This window comes from Benincasa hispida, chromosome 3, assembly GCF_027475165.1.
Source record: "Benincasa hispida cultivar pf3 chromosome 3, pf3_genome.v1.1, whole genome shotgun sequence".
Taxonomy (NCBI): domain Eukaryota; kingdom Viridiplantae; phylum Streptophyta; class Magnoliopsida; order Cucurbitales; family Cucurbitaceae; genus Benincasa; species Benincasa hispida.
Window position 1 is genome coordinate 52,462,816 of NC_143480.1, and position 17,544 is coordinate 52,480,359.

At 33.5% G+C, this 17,544-nt stretch overlaps 2 long non-coding RNA genes across 2 annotated transcripts; one reads left to right on the forward strand and one right to left on the reverse strand.

Moving 5' to 3' along the window:
- Window positions 1-6,351: 6,351 nt before the first annotated feature.
- LOC120074566 (uncharacterized) lies at window positions 6,352-8,181 on the forward strand. Its single transcript, XR_005481013.2, has 2 exons — window positions 6,352-7,340; window positions 7,846-8,181. It is a non-coding gene; the product is annotated as an uncharacterized LOC120074566 (long non-coding RNA).
- A 3,798-nt stretch (window positions 8,182-11,979) lies between these two features.
- LOC120074567 (uncharacterized) lies at window positions 11,980-14,946 on the reverse strand. Its single transcript, XR_005481014.2, has 3 exons — window positions 14,461-14,946; window positions 14,260-14,345; window positions 11,980-14,177 (listed from the first exon to the last, which is right to left on the reverse strand). It is a non-coding gene; the product is annotated as an uncharacterized LOC120074567 (long non-coding RNA).
- Window positions 14,947-17,544: the final 2,598 nt, after the last annotated feature.

Sequence of the window (17,544 nt, forward strand, 5' to 3'; positions counted from 1 at the left end):
CTCCATGGACGGGTTGTACACAACCATATCGTTAAGTTAGACTACTAGAAACTTGTCTAGATATTCATGAAACACTTGGTTCATTAATGTACAGAACGTAGTAGGGGCATTGATGAGGCTGAAGGGCATGATTAGGAACTCAAATGCCCCATATCTTGTAACACAGGTGGTCTTTGGCTCATCGCCCTCTGTAATGCAAACTTGGTAGTACCCTGATCTTAGATCAAACTTCGTAAACTACTTGGCCCCATGGAGACGATCGAACAGATTAGTGATGATGGGTAGAGGGTACTTGTTCCGGACTTTGAGCTTGTTCAGTGCTCTGTAGTCAATATACAACCGAAGGCTTCCATCCTTCTTTTTCTGAAACAGCACAGGGCCCTATAGGATACTTTGAAAGTTCTAATGAATCACGCATTCAACAGTTCATCTAACTGTTTTCTAAGTTCTGCCATCTCTGGTAGCGCCATGTGATATGCATTTTTAGCGGGGGGTCTGGCCCCAGGTAACAATTCAATTTCATGGTCTATCCCCTTTCGTGGAGGCAGGGCTTTTGAAAAACTCTCTGGCATGATGTCGATGTATCTGTCTATAACACATACTAGATCTCCTTGGGAACAGACTTCTTCAGTCCTTCTTTCCCTACCACGGGAATGACCATGAAAGTAGGTTCATCGCGGGTTAGCCCTCTCTTCAGTTGAAGGGTCAGTATCATTTTCACCACATTCGACTGCTTGATGTTTGTCTGGACGATAGTGAGGTTCGACCCCGTGATTACCAAACATTTGGCTAGAGGCATAGGGAAGACCTTGTGCTGGAGGAGAAACTCCATCGCTAACACAACATCGAAATCATCCATCTTTACTATCACAAAATCGGTCTGTCCAACCCACGAACCTAGTTTTATCGTTGCTCGTCGGGCAACTCTCATGATAGGTAAGGTGACTGTCCCACTGCAAGTTGAGGTGATTGTCCTACTGCAAGTTGAGGCGACGGGCTTCTGTCTTAGTCATAAAATTGTGGGTGGCTCCGAAGTCGACCATTTGTGCTCTTTTGGTTAACTTATGATTCACCCATGTCTCAACATACATGAGTCCACGTTCCATTGGTTCCTTGTTTCCTTCTGACTTCTTTTAGAGGGCAGATAAAAGATTTAGGGCCCCCATGCGCGAATTATCGCCATCTTCTTCCGTTGGCGGTTCGACTCAACTATTTCTCCATCAGTTTCTGAGTTTGTTGCCAATGAAGCCTGAAAATCTTTGAGGGCCGCTCGATTCGAACATTCATACACTCGATGGGGCCCCTTACATAGAAAGCACGAGAGGGGTCCCTTTTTGTAATTATTTTGTTGCTGATTAGGCGCACACCCCATATATCCCCCTTTGGTTGGAAAGGTTTACGATCTGTTCCTCCTGCTTTGTCCCCTCCCCTATTCTTGGGAGAGCTAGATCTATTTGGTTTGTTACCCCCACTAGAGGAGGTTTGATTTTGCCTCGATTCGAGGGACATATAATTAGCGAGATCAAACAGCCGCTCTGCTGCAACATAGGCTTCAAAGAGACTCTGGACTCTCTGTTCATACAATTTGGTTTTCGCCCATGTCTCAAGGTCCTCGACAAAACAGAAAACTTTGTCTTTCTCTGATATATCTCGGATGTCCAGCATCAGTCTCGCGAATTGCTTTACGTATTCTCTGATACTACCAGTATGTTTCAGTTCTCGTAGTTTGCATCTTGCCAAAATTTCGATGTTCTCAGGGAAGAATTGAGAGCGCTATTCCTGTTTCAACATATCCCATGTGTCAATGGTGAAGCGATGAAAACCCAAAGGCACAACGGAAGCCAAAACACAGAACCTAAACGTATTTAAAATTAGCATTTTAGAACAGAACAATTTTACATTGGAATAAAATAGAAAAATAGATAAAGCGTTCAATTCAAAAACATAATTATACAGAGGAATAATAGTTACCTTGCAAACCTCTGGATAGTAAAATTTCTCTATTGGGAATTTAGATTGGACACCACCACTTAAAGTCCTCCCTATTCTTGCAGAGAAATTGAGGAGATGAGAATTGTTGATTATTTTTATTATTATTATTTTTTGGAATTGGGAGGAAGAAGGAAGATAAAAAACCCAAAGAATTTTTTTATTATCGATCAATTGCTCTTCTCTGCCTTTTTTTTTCTTTTGTTTTTATATAGAGAGAATGAGAGAGAGGGTGAAAGTGAGGAGACGTGAGATTCATCTCACGTCTCTAGTAACTCCCTTACGTGGGAAGTTACATTTTATTTAATTAAGATTAAATAAAATTATCTATTTAATTTAATTAAAGAGATAAAAACAATAACCATTTATATCATATTTAAATGGTTCCCTCTCACATAACTTATAGTTTTAATGCACATCTAATGTACATTAATTTTAACCTATGGTTTTGATTTAATTAATTTAATTAAATTCAAAATTCAATTCAATTAAATAATTAATTAATTCTTCAATTAAATATCACATATTTAATTTAAATTTCTCATTTGAATCATATTCAAATATATTTCTCTCATTTAACCTATAATTTTAATGTGCATCCGATGCACATTATTTTTAATCTATAGTTTTCAATATGAATCTTATTTATATTAAATTAATATTTGAACTCCTTTTAAATATTTCACTGTCTCATTTATTAATTTTGAATCATATCCAAAATTAATAATAAAGTCTAAAAATAAAATCTATATTAAAATATACCAACATGCATTAAAAAATTCCCAATTTTGAATTTGAACATTTCAAATTCAATTTAACGACAAATTATCTCAATATTCTTTACAAGCTTGGAAGGGGACCTAATGGACCTGCAGATCATAAGCTCCAACGATGTGGGATTAATTGGCTAAACTCATTAACCAAATTAATCAATATTCATTAACTGTGGGTACACTTCACTAAAGATCTACAACTGCACTCTTCTCACTACATATATGTTTCTGTGCCCATGGATATAGACCAATAACAACAAGTTAGTTCTTCACGAGTGTTCGTAACACCAGCTGGATCAAATTACCGTTTTATCCCTGAGTTACATCTACATCCTTAAGTACCATTGCTTCACCAATGAACAACCTTTATATGGTCCAACAATTAAACAGAAACCCTCTCAGGCCAGCGAGAGGCCCTTTGTTCAACTCCCAGAGACAACACTTAAGGGAACACTCATCTACTTACCCTGAAGTCGAGAAGGAGTGAAATCTATTTTGTATGATTATATTCCCAGCTACCCACTCGGTCTTATCCCTAAAATGGTAGGCATATTGAGTCGGCAAACTGGCCAATCTCACCTATACAAATGAAAGAACAATCCCTCGTGATCAGCAGTTCATAATATACTCAAGAGTAAGACTAAGTTGCTTAGGTCATCCTATTGAAATAGAAATCTTACTAATCAACGAATTACATCTAGTGGTTACTATTTTACGATCCGGTCTTGTACAAACTTATTGCACAGGATACCCCGACTTGCGTGTCTCCTACATGAACGCATTGGATCACTACGTTTGTATCAAATACAAAGTGGCCGGTATCCATAGTGTTACCAGGATAAGGTACCCAACCTTACCCCTATACTATAGACCCTTTAGGCTGTATCTTGAACATTGATCTCAATATGTCTCTACATACAGTTCAAGACTCATAAGACAGCCTAGGATATTAGTTTATTGGATTTTAGGGTTAATAAGACAACATTAAATAAAATATCAATAACACTTATTGAGAAAAACATTAATAACTATTTATTAATGACAGTCATTTAATTATATTCATTATCTACAAGTTTTATGGCATAAACCCCAACAAATGGTACATTGACCCTCTTGGATGTCCATGAAACGGGACCTCTACCATAACTTGGCATCGTCTGTCAGGTGCATCGTCACCAAGGTGATCTTAGATTCTTTAGTCACTGTATTCGTTGCCCTGAAATATTGCTCAAAATAGAAGATGAAATTTTCTAGGGCTTTAGCATCGCAAGTCCCACAGAAGGACTTAGGTTCGGGTATTTTCACCTTGTTAAACTGGACCACACCCCTAGTTGGGGCTTGGTTTCCCATCGCTCTCATGGTGAGGTTTAATCTTGCACTAAGTCCGTGATCTTTGTCCTGATGACATCAAGGGCGGCTCTTAAGTCCTCTGACAAACTATTCACCATCTGAACTATCACTTTCTGTGAGCTGCCTAGTTCTTTGACATACTCTTCCAAATGAGCAACAGAGCTCGTCGAGCTGTCCCCATGCTCAAATCTATAAGATCTAGTAGCCTTTGCTTTTAAGGTCTCAACTCTTTGATGGGCATTCTGTCTAAGCGGCCAGCTACCGCATCGATTCTGTCGACTTTCTCAGAGATTTCTTCTAACTGACTTTCTAGGAACCGAACATGATCAGGGACTTCTCTTAGATAGAGCAATTTCTCTTCTATCTCAACCAACCGGTCAACGTGGGACTTGCCCAACTGTTTTGTAGCAAACATAATTATAGCTTTTCAACTTCATGAGCCAACGTGGCTATAATACCAACTGTCACAATAGCCCTTTTGGGTCGCTGATGGCACACTGGGTGCCTCTGACAACCTCCACCCCCATTTCTGGGAAAACGGTTTTAAAAAATGGATTTAGAGGAAAAAGTTTTTGCAGACGTTTGAAAGCATGATTTGAGTAAAGAAAGCTTGTAGTAGACTAGAAAGCAATAAAAAACAATAACGACTTTATAGCATACTACATTGGTTATGAGAAAATGGTGACTAGTCTTATCTCCATATAGTGCATTCTGAACAAATAGCCAACTGACACCCTTGCATATGCAAAAAGACTAACGGTCAATTACAACAAAAGTACAAGGAAAACAAACTAACTTAACTAATGAAATACATAACATGAAAATATGATAAAAAGGGGTTAGATTAAGCATGCGGCCACGGGCAACATGCCTTGGAAAAGCATGACCTTTACACCAAACATCCAAATTTCTTCTAAAATGACTTAATTTTTAAATTAAATACTTAAAATGTAATCCAAGTACACCCATATTTTAAAATCTAAACTTTTTAAAGTCTAGATTTAACCTTTATGTTTTTCATAAATTTTGAATTTATGCCTTGAAAATTAATTTTTATCAAATTGATTAAATATCTATACATTTCTAATATTTAAAAAGTGCTATAAAAGAAGGCACCAAAAATGATGATGATGAAATTCAAAAGAATCAAAACATGCCATATTTTAAGGGAAGAGAATTCAAATAATCAATTAAGAAGAATGTCGACATTTTGGGAGAGTTTTCAAATGGGTAAAGAAAAATATTTTTTAAATATATGTTTTTAATTGGTGGATGAGGTCATAATGTCCTCATTCTTTAATACAAAACAATAAAAAATAAATTGGTAGGTGAAATCACAACAATGCCCCAACTATTCTTTACTATTTTCTTGTTCTTTTTCTATTCATTTTTTAGGAAAAAATATTACTTTACATTTCTAAACTTAACCCCTCCTTTTATAAGTGTATATATATTTATACCTTTTATAACAATCATTTAATTTGATAAAGAAAATATGTTGATATAGGAGAAATGATTATATTCACCTTGATGTAGGTTATAGTTAGTTCATTCATATGTCCCTTTACTCAAAAGCCTATTACTTATCGTCCCTCATTTGTGCTTCATACATGAGTGATCCACTACTCACATGTTTCAACTTCAAGAAAGTTAGTCTATCAACTTCAATTTAGTTTATTGTCAATTACAATCATTTATATATATATATCATCAGACCAATCTCCACTTTTATATCATTAAAAATCACAACCATCTTAATTATAGTGTTTTCCTTGCATTTATGAAATCGTATACATGTATGAAGAAAGTGTATTAACAATTTAGAAACAAATTAATTTAGAGTTTTATTGTATTGAACTATAGTATAATTTACTTCACTTTCTTATTAGTACATTTCATTTTTTAACTAAGAGAAAATTAATCTTGGTTCGTTTTAAAGATCTTCTTTTCTTCTTTTAGAAGAAAAGAGAAGGTAAAAGAAAGAATCCTAAAAAATCACTTTTAGTCTCTAAACTTTCATGAAAATAATAATCTAGACCATAAGTTTCAGTTTGCAATGATTTTGTCTTCATACTTCCACATTTGTAATAATTTAGTTCATGAACTTCTAAATTTGTAACAATATTAATTTTTAACTTCAATAAGTATCCATTTAGTTCCTATACATTAATTTGTAACTACGGTTAGAATTAGTAAAAAAGTTTACACATGTAAATTGTTAAATCAATTAAGGGTCAAGTATGTTTATAAATTAAAAAGACGAAGTTATTACATACAAAATTTTGAGAATTAAGTTTGATGAGTTTTTTTTTATCTTCTTTTTTTCTCACTCTTTTCTTAGAACCAAATAAAAGAACATGGACTAAATTATTACAAATGTGAAAGTATTAAGACTAGATTGTTATGTGCTAGCCAAAGTGAAAATAGCTCAACTGACATAGATTTATTAAATGATGATTAAGAGATTTGTAGTTCATGAGTGTCTTTCGGAATGTCTTAACATATGTAGGTTATGACAACTTGGTGTTCTTGTCAAAGACGCGGTTTGTGCAGATTGGTAGTTTCCATATCGGGAAGATTATGACAGTTTATCCTTTTCATATAGAGACTATTGATAAAATTTGTATAATCAAAAGAGAGAGATTCTTAATGTTGGAGATCCTAAGTTCAGAGGATGGAGTGAGTTTCACTGGAAGAAAAAAGATTACACTTAGGAAGGATCTTAGGTATCTTGAGAGAGAGTCTCATATTTAAGGAAACATAAATATCATTAACATTATAATTAGTTTTACATTAGTAGATTTATTTTTCTTGGACATACTATTTGGATTAAATTATCGTAGACTTTAAAAATATAAAGTTGTAGAAAAGTGGAGGGATGAAAAATGAGAGAAGTTTGAATAAAATAGTGGAGAAGGATAGAGTAGTAATTTAAATGGGGGTGTTGAGATTCTCGTGATTGACGAAAAGTAGAAAGAATTAGAAATAAAGAAACAGAGAGAAAGAAGTGAAGAGGGTTGCTGCGTTGCATTAGAGAAAAGGAATGTCGTCTTGGAGATTTGAGAATACCATCCCAATATTGATGCGTGTGGCTATTAGAAAAACTTTCCTTCTCTTCCGCCGCGTTTCTCTTTTGATCACCGATCTCATCGCCGTCGCATCCTCCGTCATCAGATATTCCCGCTGGCATTCCCGCCCAACCCTCCAAGTTTCTTCTTCCGATGATAGGTACTCTGTAATGTCTCTCATGATTAATCGCTACCATCGTTGACTCATACTCTTAATTTCATCTTCTTCATCATCGCTTCTCTTTTCTTCCTCTTCGTTTTGATTTTATTTTATTTCATTTCAACAAATTTCAGCAGGATTCTGTTTTCCCCCCTCGTGTTTGTTTGCTTCTCTCTCTCTCTTGAAATTAATTATGTGAAGTTAGGTCATAATGTGTGTGTAATCTGATGGAATTTATTCTAGTTTTGTTATAGTGACTTCCGTGATTTCAGAGTTCAATTATTGTGGAATGATTTTAATTTTGGATAACAATGGATACTAATCTTTTGCTTATGCCACAAACCACTTAAATCGTGCTTGCTATTTTTTCCGTTCCTTGCTCTCGGACTTGTGGCCACTGATTACTGATCATCACCTGATTTGATGAACACTCACTATCGTGCTTCGGGCTACCGACGGACTGTTTATCATCTGCTCTGACAAACCCTTGTGCTCGTGTTTTTAGCCACCTTCCAATCATTGCTATGCTTTCGACGTTGTAAGAGGAGTAAGAGAAAATAGAAGTGCGAGGATTTGAGGAAGGAGAAAAAGGAACATGAGTGCCGAGGATTTGAGAGATCAATAGTGCCACTATAGAGAAAATAGACAACGCGATTCAAGTGGTATATGAATTTAGAAAAATGTTAATATCCATTGTTTTCATAATTTAGATCATTCGATATTAACACAACTTAAACTAGGTCATCCGTTCAAAAACCCTAGATTTTGGTATAATTTTCCATTACACTCACCTTTGAAAAGTTATTCTTATAATAATTTTTATGACATTAACTCATAAAAACATATCACAAATGCTTTCCCAGTTTTTTCAAATATCTATTTACATATTCAAACTTGGGGTTTTTTTGCAAAAAAAAAGTTCTTGAACTACCTGATAGAATCATCGATAAACATTGCATGAGACTTGTAGTTTTATCAATTAAATAATTAAACTTTTATAATTACTTTGGACTCTCGATTAAGAATTACTTTTAAAATCATCCATGTATCAATTGTAATCATCTATTTGTTAACTCAACATTTGAAATAGTCTACACACGAGTAAAAATCAATGCACCAACAATTTTGAAAACTAATCTTGATGAAAAGATCTAAATGTATTAACTTATAATAGTTTAAAAGTTTAATTGAAGTAATCATAAACCTCACAAGATAATTTTCAAACAAATTTAAGAGACTGTTAAAATTAATGCATTTACCAAAGTTTAAGATTTAAAATGCTACAATTATTAGTTTAAGGTTTGAAGTGATGTAACCTCCCATGTTTAGAGGTTTTTTTAAGAAGAAATTTCAAAGTTTAAAGTTATAAATGAAAAGCTTTCATAATCTGGAGGCATAATAGAAAGATACTCTAAAATTTAAAAGTATTTCATATAATAATTTAACCTTTGTGTTAATATGTTTAGCATCGATTCAACATAAGTACAAGATAAGTCTGATAATCAAATTATACACTAAGTACTCAAATGGTTAAGTTTTTCAAAGTTTTAGAAACTAAATGTCACATTCGGTTAAAATAATAATTATTTTTCTTTTGAAGTTTAAGAACTAGAATAGATATTTTAAAAGAACAAACATGAATAACCACGGTTCAGTTGTAAAAAAAAAAAGGATTGGATATTAAATAAAAGTAGGAAAAAATAGAATCTATCAATATGTGTTCGATAATTTTTTCTTTATCTGTTAAGAAGTATAAACTAATTAAATTATTGTAGTCTCCTCAAATATTTTTTTTTCTTTTGTCACATTAATTTGTAGGGGGAGAAACCATAATATATGATTTTAGGACAAAATCTCACTATTCTGATTTGTAGATGAAATTTTTGGTTGTTATATAGGAAGAGGGAGATTTGGAGTGGTTGGGTTTGTAACTTTAATTTTCTTCCTTCTTTAAAGATGGAAGAAAAAGACACACAAATAATAAATATGGTGGGGCTTTGTGTTTAATAATTTCATTTATTTGTTATTACTATTAAAAGCTTTCGTGCCTTACACGTCTGTATTTAAGTTTGAAAACAATTTTGATATCAATATTTTAAGTATTATTCAATTAAATATTACGGGAAAAATCAAATTAATTTTTGAATTAAACTAATTCCTTTTTCTAATGAAAAGTTTAATGAGTTTTAATACAAAGATCCCAATTTTATAAGAGAAATAACACAAATGTATAGGACAAAACGAACTTAACTGACATCAAGTACGCACTACCCTAAAATGAGGTTTAATTCTCCCATTTCACATATGTCAAAAAGATATCATAAATATATATGTTAAAATAACATTTTGGTCTCAATAATTTAAATTTTATTCCATTTAATTCTTGTACTTTGTGTTGTTCAATTTTAGTCTTTATACATTCATTAAATCTCATATTTAATTCCTCAAAGTTAATTTTTACTAAAGTTGGTTAAATAATAATAATAATTTTCATGTAAGGAAATACAAAATGTGATTTTTTTTTTCAAAATCTCTAGAAAAATGTTAATAATAAATTATTTTATTTTATTGTTAAACTAATAATAAATTAAAATGGGAGAGACTAAAATTATGGTTTATTGAGATACAAGGACTAAAATTGGACAATTATAAAAATACATGAATTAAAATGGAATAAATTTCAAAATATTGGAACCAATTTTTTTTTTTTTTAATTGTAAATTGTAATGTTGTTACAAATTTCGAGTAAAAATAATTTTGTAAATTGAAAAGTACACATAAAATGGGCCATTTATGGGAACTTGTTGTAAGTCACGTTTTCTATACAAAATTCCGTAACTATCCAAAAATTGAAATAATAACAAAACATATAACATTACAATTTTTGTTTTAATTTCTCTTTGTAAGTTTTAAATTAATATAAATGCAGGACTGCCGATAGAAATAACAATTTTAAAAGTTTCATTGTGACGGCAAATTAAAGAATTTATAGGGTGAGGCTCCAAGAACCAAGATTCCTTCAAGAATAGGTTTTAATCAGGCTTTCCATTAGTCCTGTTTTCAGTATCTGTTCTTATTCCTGTTACCATGATTACAGAAGATTTGTTGAAGAAATAGAAGAAACTAAGACTTACAGAAGAGGAAGAAGCATCAAAAGAAGACTGTGTTCTTGATATGTCACAAAAAATTAATTCCCATTTGAAATTCTGCCTAGTAGGGAAGATTTTTTCTGAAAATTTTTCGACTATAAGTATGATTAAAAATGCAATGATGAACACTTGGAAAATAAAAATGGGGTTTTCCATTGAGTCCCTAGGCCAGAAGTTTCTCCTTTTCAAATTCAACTCTATTCAAGACAAAGAATCGGTTTTCGACTATGGTCTTTGGATCTTTTGACAAACATCTTATTGCTTTAGAAATTTAAAAGGCTAACTTATGCATTTCATAGTAAGTATTCAAAGAAATCACCTTTTAGATGAGAGTGTTCCTCACTACAAGAGTTTTACTTGTTTTGACTTTTTTTTCCGACGCATCAATTTTCGTCGACATTAGACTGGTTTCACCAACGTAATTTTAATTCGTTGGCTAAAATGAAGCAAGATCTATGTTTTTTTTTTTTTTTTTTTTACATATTTATGCCGACGCAACTAGACACTTATCCCGACGCACAATACGTCGGCCAAAGTATTAAAAAAAATTTACTTTTCCTTTTCCTCCCATTTTCCTTTCCCCCTGTTTTTTCCTTCCCCTTTTTCCTAATTCCCACTTTCCTTTCCCCATTTCCTTTCTCACTCTACTTTTCCACCATTTTCCTCCCACTCCCCTCCTCCCCCCACATTTTTTTCTTCCACCCTCTCCCCCATTCACTTTTTTCTTTGCAAGCTTGGAGGTTCGGTGGCTGCTCTTCCGACGCAGGCAACCATACACTCCTCCGACGCCGGCGCCGCACGCTACTCCAACTCCAACAGTTGCACGTTATAAGTTTACCTATTATATTAACACAATGCTTTTTTTTGTTGTTGTTGATTAACATTGATTTTTCTTGAAAAAAACAAGTTAAATGGTGGGTATTAAAGTGTCATTGACTAAAATAAAGATCTAATTGAAACTTCTAAATGGTACATTAGCTCATTTCTAACAACTTCTTTCTCCTCTTTTTCAAATGTTATTTTCAAATGATTAAAAAAGAAATGAAAAAAAAAAAACACACCTTTTTACATTACATTAGTAAGTTTTAACCAAAGGTTGTAACTTGTAGTTGAATATACTCTTTTTTCTCTAACTTGTATTTGTAGCATCAATTTTAAACATCTATTTTGTAATTGTCCTTTTTCTACAAATAGTTGAAAAAAAATGAGGTGAAAAATTTGAACTACATAGATGATGTTTAGAATTTTGACATTCCATTATTATGTGATTTATGTTGATGGAAAAAATAGAAAGTAAGATTTATAAAATTAGAGAGAGAAACTCAATTACTTATTTAACTAAATGTAAAAATGTGTGTTTTGGAACTTAATTTATTTATAGATTGTGGCTAGAGGGACCCCACGAGCATTTGCGAGTTCAAAAAGCTTGTAAAAAAATATCATATATAAAAACATGTCAAAAACTATTCTTGTAGACATGGAGTTGCAAGATGAATTTCAATTGTTATTTAGTTTCTTTAGGTAATATGTTTGTTATTCATACTTTTTAGAAACCTTTTAGGTTGCTTTAAGAGTCAAAGTGTCATTTGACTACTTTCTAAGAGTTTTTTTATTTTGGCTTTGGGAGTGAAAGTGCCTCTTAGATACTATTTAGGAGCTTTTAAGTTAGTTTTTAGAGTCAAAGTGACTTAAAGGAATTTTTGAAGTTTTTTTTAGAGTCAAAGTGTCACTTAGACAAATTTTAGAAGCTTTTTAATTTGAGTTGGAGAGTGAAAGTGACACTTGGGAACTTTTTAATTTGTGTTTGAGAATCAAAGTGGCACTTAGTCATTTTTAGATTATTTTAAGAGTGAAAGTGCTTTTTAAACACTCTTTAGAAGCTTTTTTTAGTTGGTTTTGAGAGTTAAAGTGACTTTTAGAAACATTTTAGGTTTTTTTAGAGTCAAAGTTTCACTTAGGTAATAATAAATTTTAAATTTTTGTAGCAAAACAAAAAATAGACGAATAAGAAGAGTAGAAAATGTCTCAACTTCAACCATTGTTGTGGGTCAAAATCCTTTCTACAAGTGCAAAATGAATTAATATGATGCAAATTCATTGTTGTTTTAAAGGAACTTTGTTCTTGGCTTATTTGTAAGAATTCGAGAGATGAGTTATATGCTTTTATGACTATCGAATGACGGATTTAGCCTTGAAAGAAATTTAGGTGGATTTAGAGGGGAGAGATTCACTTCGATGCTTTCTATGCATTTGTTGCTACTTTGTAGGTTTAAATGACATTTAGGTGGAACTAGACACGTTCATAGCTTGGGAAGGGGCGATGTATATATTGTAATTGTGTTTTAGATTATCTTGAAGGCTAATTGTGCACTTTAAAGGAACTTTGTTGATCTTGGCTTATTTGTAGGGATTCGATAGTTGTGAAGGTTGAAAGGACGTTTATGTATTTGTTTAAGTGGATTTATGTCATGCTTGTAGGATGGGGGAGGGATTCATGTCTTAATTATAACCATTTTAATCACTTTTTAGATAGTAAAATGGTTGTTTGTGGTGTCATGTTTTAATTATGAACATTCATGACATATTTGTAGCTTGAGAGAGGGATCATTCCTCATAACCATTTTAAACATTTCGTTTAAATCTTTATGTGATTGTTAAGATCTTTTTGTGCATTTTTCTTTGTTGATTTTAAGAAATCTTTCATAATATTTGTTTCCTATTTTAGGTCGTTCGTGTAAATTCTTAAAGATCATTTTTTTGGAGATTGCGAGAAGATTTTGAGATGATTACTTAGTTTGGTTTAGTCTCACTTATTTGGGTTTAGGGTATTTTAGCTTGGGGAAGATTAAACTTTTTTGTGTAGGAGATTTGTAAGAAACTAGAAAAGTTCAAATTTAATTGCATACACAGTTTTTTTTTTTTTTTTTTTTTTTTTTTGAATTTTACAGCTTGTGTATTGAATATTAGTCTTATTTTTAAGTATATAAGCTTACTTTTTTTGTATTTGTCCCCAATTGATTTGTATGAAGATTAATTTTTGTTTGTGCATAATTAGGTATTCAAGAAATAAAAATTTGGTAATTTGTTTGTTACAAAAAATTATAAAATTATAAACAACTTATGTCAATGCAAATAAAAGTTGGCAGAAATCTGTCTATTCAATTGAAAATTTTTGTTGTTTAAAATATGTTTTCGCCAACGCAAATTGTATCGGGAAAACACATATGCGGACGGGAATAATTGTGTTGCCAAAAATGGTATTTATGCCGACGAAAATAGTTTTTGTCGGGAGGCATTTCTCCCGACATGGATATGACGACGATTATGCCAACACAAGAAAATATGTTGGCATAACCTATCCCGATGTTTTTAGTACTTTGTCCGATGTTTTTTTACGCGGGGAAAGGTGAAAATTCTTGTTGTGCCTTTTGGATATCAAAACAACTACATGGCTGAAAAAATCGGAAACATGTTAGGAAGATTTATCGAGGTTGATGCAGATTAAGATAATTTTTTATTGGGGGAAGAACATGAGAATTCGTGTAGCAATTGATATGTCAAAGCTTCTAAGACGTGGGATTAAAATTAAATCAACCTCTTACCCGGAAGGAAGATGGTTCGACGTTCGTTATGAAAGACTCACAGATTTGTGCTTCATGTGTGGTCGCATTGGCCATTCAATCAAAACCTACCAAGAATACCAAAAAAGATCAAGGAAGTGAAGAAGATTTGCTCCAATATGGTCATTGGTTAAGGTACCAAGGACTTACTCAATTCAAGAGAAAGCCCCCACCTCCGATGTCTGGAAAGAGTGAGGAAACACACACAGAGGTCTTTCCAGAATTCAGTTCGACTCCTAAGACAAGAGAAATTGATTTTAATACAGTCAATGATCCCAGAATAATTTCAAATCCTCTAGTTCTAAAACCTTTCCAACAAATCATTGAAACAGAGAAACTCGAGGAGTTCACCTCTATTCCCATTAATTCTTCAACATCTTTGCAATAGAATGAATAAAAAACATGTAGTGAAGAAGGATCTCCATTTGATTTAAATACTTCCTCTACTTCTAAATAGAGAAATAGTCTCCCAAATCCCACTTTTGCTGAAGCAATTACTCCACCATCCGCAGAAAAAAAAAATTAAAAAGTTGGAGGAGGAAGACCAAGGAAGAAGTAATAAATATTTCCCAATCTCTCTTTCAAGCAAAAATGAAGAAAAGATTAGATCCTCACGATGTTTTTTCAAATAGAAAATAACAAAAATTCAACCATGATAATCATCAAGAAGGCCAAAACCTTCCTTACATATTGGCAGAGGCTGAAACTCAGCCTTTTCATAAAACATGAAAATACTTTGCTGGAATGCTCAAGGATTGGGCAATCCAAGAGCATTCCGAAGGTTGCGAGAGCTCACTAGCATTTACAACCCCCATATTCTCTTTTTATTTGAAACTAAATATGATAATGATATTACCAATAAAATCAAAATTACTAATAATTTTGATGGTTGTCTTATAGTCAACAGTAATTGAACAAAAGGAGGTATATGCTTATTATGGAAAAAGAAGTTACTATCACATGAGATCATACTCACCTCACCATATTAATACTCATCTAATCTGGAATGGGAAAGGTTGGAGATTCACGGGTTTCTATGGATTCTATGAAGCAAATAAAAAACATCTCTCTTGGGAATTAATAAGAATATTACACAATAATGATGACTCTCCTTGGTTAATACGTGGTGATCTTAACGAGATCCTTTGGGATCAAGAGAAATATGGTGGCCCTCCTAAATCTTATTTAACTTTAGAAAGATTCAGAGAATATATTGATGATTGTAAGAGATATGCAATTTTGTGGTAATATTTTTACTTGGTCAGGAATAAGACACAAAATAAGAATACGGGAGCGACTTGACAGATTTCTTTGTAATGAAAAATTTGAAGATATTTTTCCTAAATAAAAAATAACCCATCTTGAATGGAAAGGATCAGACCATAGACCTATTTTACGTGATGTAATGAATTATCAATCAAAAAAGGAAAAATTTTATAATAAACCTTTTAAATTTGAGGATTGCTAGATTTTACATGAGGAATGAAGCAGATCATTGGATCGTCTTGTAACTGGCATGATTTCACCCTTCCAATTGATTCTCTTATCTCAAACCTGTCCAGCTGCTCTAAATCTCTCAAAAACTTGGGAATGGGAAACTTAAATCATAGAAAAAATAAATTAATTTTTTTTCAAGAAAGAACTGAAAAATGAATATGAAAAAGGTCCTCTAACTGATTTTCGAAAAATACATGGACTAGAATTTAAATTAGATCAACTTCTTGTAGAGGATGAAATTTATTGGAAACAGAGATCAAGAGAGGATTGGTTAAAATGGGGGACCAAAACTCAAAATGGTTCCACAAAAAAACAACCATGAGACATAATAAAAATGAAATTGTAGGTGTTGCAAAATGTTGTTTAGCCCTAAGGGTATTTTAGTCTTTTACTTGGTGTCTACAGTCTAAGGTTTCTGACCTATAGCTATTTATATTTGTATATGTACTGTGTAGTGTGTACAAAAAATTTATAAAAGACTCTTATCGTGGTTTTTCCTCCCTGTCCTAGGGTTTTCCATGTAACCTTGGTGTTTTCTCTTCTACCTTTTATTTTTCAATATGGTATTAGAGCACGATGATAAGACTGTGGCTAGGATAGAAGAAATTTAGTCGTCAACCCTAGTAGGAGATGAGACTCCGTTGGAAAATTCCAAAGTGCTGAATTCAGGGCTACCGTCGACCAATATTTGCAATCTCTACTTGGGCCATTGCAGGTCCAGCCGCTATCGATTGGAGAATGAGTAGCTGCAACCCAGCCATTCGTGCAACATCAGTCAGCCCCCGATAGGATAGATCCAGCTGGCCCCTTTCCCTCCGTTGCAGAGCCGTACCGTGGCCTTTCTCCGATCGAATAGTCCTTCCCTTCCTCGGCCGAGCACTCCAGCTGCCACCGCAAGCTTCGAAAATCAATCTTCACAGTTGATCGGATAGCCTGCAGCCGTATCCCATTCGACCTACCCAGGTGCTTTTTTGCCCCGTTCTTCAAACCAATTGTCGATCCAACTGATCTAGCTGAACTAACCGGTCCAGTCGGTTCATTAGACCCAGTTCATTGTCCATCCGGTCACTTCATCAACGCAACAGAAATGACTTTTTCGGGGGTTTATGGGCAGAAACAACCCATGGCTATTACATTTCCAGTCGAGATAATGGGTTATGGTGAGACCATTGGGTTTCAACAGCAACTGGCTAATTTGCAGCAGTAGATTTCTGCGTTCGGGGCAGCCTTTAGATCCACAGCAAATCCTTCAACCAATTTTCATCCAGATGTGTATTCTGGTCTTCCGTTATGTTTAGAAACACCGGCAACTACTTACCCTACTTTACCTATTACAAACATTATGTCTGGTTCTGTGGGCAATTCTGCAGGAATAACCATCGGAGAAAAACTTAACGACCAAAACTATTTTTCTTGGTCTCAATCTATGAAAATGGTCTTTGAGGGACGACACAAGTTTGGGTATCTAACCGGGGAGATACCAAGACCGAAGCTTAAGGACCCACATGAACGTATATGGAAGATTTTGATAAACAGTATAGAACCTCAGATCAGAAAGCCCTTACTTTATTCAGCGTCAGCTCGGGATATTTGGAAAGTTGTCTAGAAACTATATCCAAAGAGACAGAATGTTTCACGGCTTTATACGTTGAGGAAACAAGTACATGAGTGTAATTAGGGGAATCTTGATGTAACGTCATATTTCAATAAATTGTCACTATTGTAGCAAGAAATGGATCTGTGTCACGAAGTGGTTTGGAATTGCCCAGTCGATGTGGTTCAGTATTTGAAGATTGAGGAGGTTGACCGTGTCTATGATTTCCTGGCTGCTTGAACTTGAAATTTGACGCCGTCTAGAACCGAATTTTGGGACAACGACCGATGTCGTCTCTTATGGAAGTATGCTCAAAAGTCATATTAGAAGAGGGTAGAACCAGT